Below are 3,239 nucleotides of genomic sequence, written 5' to 3' on the forward strand. Positions count from 1 at the left end.
CATCCGAGCAGGCCTTTACGATCCTTCTGATCAGGTACGATCAGTGTTAAAACAGAGTGTTTCAGAGTGTTCCGTAGATATTAAGGGGTGGATTGAAATTCTCTTATATATTTTCCCATTTTTTGATAATGTCAAAGAAGTTTATTTTAGAAAAAATACAATACATACATATCAACCCATAATGGTAAAAAGCTATTAGAGACTTTTAGAGCTTGTTGTGAGGTTTAGAGTTAACTTACTTAGAGTTGAGAAGCTCAGTTTATCTATCATATAAGAAAGTTAATTGTTCTGGAAATACCAAAAATGCCCTTTTCTAAATTCCTCTTCATTTAGACTATACACGTGGACACTCTCTTTGCATCAGGTTGCTCTCTCTTTCCAATTTCACTTCTCTTCTCTATTTTTCCCATCTTTCTCCTTCTCTTTTTTCGCAAAACCCTATTCACCTTTTCACTAAATGAAAACCTTTCCCTATCAAATATGCAACCTCAACTTTTCAGATTGCTTGCAACTATGGTTTTGCTCCAATCAATACAAACCCTATCTCTCTTTATTTTCCTTCCGAAAAGTAAACCAATTTCCTAACTCTTTCTCTGATATTGTTCTTTTGATTTCTGTGCATGCAGTTTTGTTATTGAATCTGGTTGTTGGTTGATGGGTTTGTTGTTCGTTGAGGGTTTGTTGCTGAGTTCGCGATGATGAATATGATGTTGATGGTGACGATGAACACGTTTGCTGATTATATCGTGATATTGATTCTGAACCGTTAATGGTTGTTGTTGAGGGTTACGGTCGTGAAAATTGATGATGTTGGTGACGTTGAAAGTCACAACAAATCGGTGAGATCTTTCTTTGTTTTTTGGTATTTTGAGTTCTATAATCTCTCTTCTTCTCTCAATATTTTGTGAAGGGTTTGTGTAAAAAAATGAGGAAGATGATGATGAAATAAAGTTTCATGAATGTTAGTGTTGTATCAGGTTTACTAAATATGAACTGCGTTCTTTTTCTTTCTTCTCATTGTTTTTGGAAAATTTGTATAGATGATGATGACGATGATGATGGAATTTTAGGGTTTTGAATCGTAATCCCCTAGTACTGAACCGTAACTGTGATGTTATTGTTGATTTTCTGCAGTGAAAATTTTTGTCTCAGATGTTAACTTATTCTTTTTCTCTTTACTGTGAACTAAAGTTTATTTGTGATTTGTAGTAAAGATTAGGTCGATGATTGTTCTGTGAAACTGTATGAGGCCTTTAAACATGATTTGAATCATTCCCCTTAAAAATTCTGGTTCCTTCACATAAACCCTAATGATGAATTATGAATCTTCTTGAGACTTCTTATTCATATTCATGTTTGTTCTAACATTACTTCACTTTCTCTTTTCATGTGATAGCGATCGATGTTGGCACAAACAATGAGAAGTTGTTGAGTGATGAGTTTTACATTGGCCTTAGACATAACCGAGCAACTGGGAAGCTTTGATCATCCCTAACACTCACTGGTTTTTGTACATTGGGTGTGAAATTTCTATATTGATAACATTGTGTTTGTTCATCGTTGTTTAGGAATATGCGGAGCTTCTAGACAACTTTATGCATGCAGTTAAGCAGAACAATGGAGAGAAAATTCTTGTGCAGGTTATATATCTGATTCAGCATCATGTGTGGCTTTGGTGTTTTGCTTGAATCAATTGTTTTTCTGATTTTATGATTCTTTTGTTTTTCAGTTTGAAGAATGACATTTTCCGGCGAAGAAGAAACGTATGTTCACTCTGCTTTTTCAGTTCTTTTCCACTTTGTTCTTCTTCTCTTTGATTGATAGTTTTTTTTCAAAATTTTCATGTTGAATTTCTTTCTTTATTCTCAGTCAAATGTCATCTCTAATTTGTTGGTTAATTCAAAATATAGATTGTTCGATTTGGTTTTCAATGAGTTGTTTTGTTTCAGGGATTTATGGTGTCATGGCTGTTGCAGGGAGTTTTATATATCCGATTACCGGAATTGACTCTCTTGGAGGTTTACATCTTTCAATAGATGCTGTTCTTGAAGGACTTGGATATGCAGTTCCTCCAATTATGGCTCTTCTTTTTATACTTGATGTAAGTTCTTTTGGCTATGCAAATGATGATAAGGTTGTGATTTTGTAGGTGCTGGCTGAATCGGATATTAAACCATGTTGCATGGCTGTTGAACCGAAATATTACGACTGTTGTACCGAATGATGTAGGGACTGAACTGAGTCATACAGCTGTTGTACCGAATGATGCAGGCGAGAAACCAAGTTGTACACCTGATATACTGAGTATTGCAAGTGCTAAATCAGGTAATAATGCTCATAATTGTTGAAATTCTGCGGTTCTGCGGTTCTGGATTGATAAAATGGAACGGAATAAAATGATTATGTTTGAATTAATAGTTGTTTCAATTCTGATTTTACTTATCTATATGAAAGTGAATTATGTTTTTTAGGTCCTAGAGTACCGGTTTTATGTGCTAAAGGGTTTACAAGTGTTAAAAATTTCACTTGATTAGTGAAGTTATAATTCATTATGAATTTGATATTTCGATAATTGCATATTTTCATGGATTTGGTTGATATCGTTGATCTTTTTGCTGCTACTATCTGATACAAATTACAATTTTGTTCAATTTAAATCCCATAACAACTTTTTCTTGCTTATAGACAATGTGGATCTTGGAACTGCTTGCAAAAAGTACCCCAGAGTGTGATGTCTCAGCGTATCTTGGCGCGTGCGGCTGCTAATTGTGAGAAACCAAAGTCTGGATCAAAGTATCAATATGCAGAGTTCAAATCAACAGGTTAATTCTAAGTTAGGGGTCATTGATCGGGTCCAAGGGAGGTTCGATTCGATTGAGGCAGCTGTTTGAATGATTGAGGAGAATTTCAGTTCGCCGCAGCTCCTTCGACTGAGACTGAATGTTTCTATCGATGTTTCGAGTCTGCTTTGAATCAATGCTGCAGCATTCACGACAGCAAGGCAGTTTCCAACTGGTATATTTCAAGGAGAAGGATCTTTCATCAAAAGAACACAAATAATTAGTAGACATGGTTTCTAAAGTCGAGGTTTCCATTGATAAGTTATTTGGTGACTTGAATATTAATGATTTGAAGTCGGATTTTGATGTTATCTTCCAAACAGCAGGTTTAGAAAGTCTTTTCTTGTCTCATGTTGAATCCTTCCATTGAGTAAATCAGGCAATAACATGTTATTAAAA

Source organism: Vicia villosa, unplaced genomic scaffold (assembly GCF_029867415.1).
Source record: "Vicia villosa cultivar HV-30 ecotype Madison, WI unplaced genomic scaffold, Vvil1.0 ctg.000286F_1_1, whole genome shotgun sequence".
NCBI classification, from domain to species: Eukaryota; Viridiplantae; Streptophyta; class Magnoliopsida; order Fabales; family Fabaceae; genus Vicia; species Vicia villosa.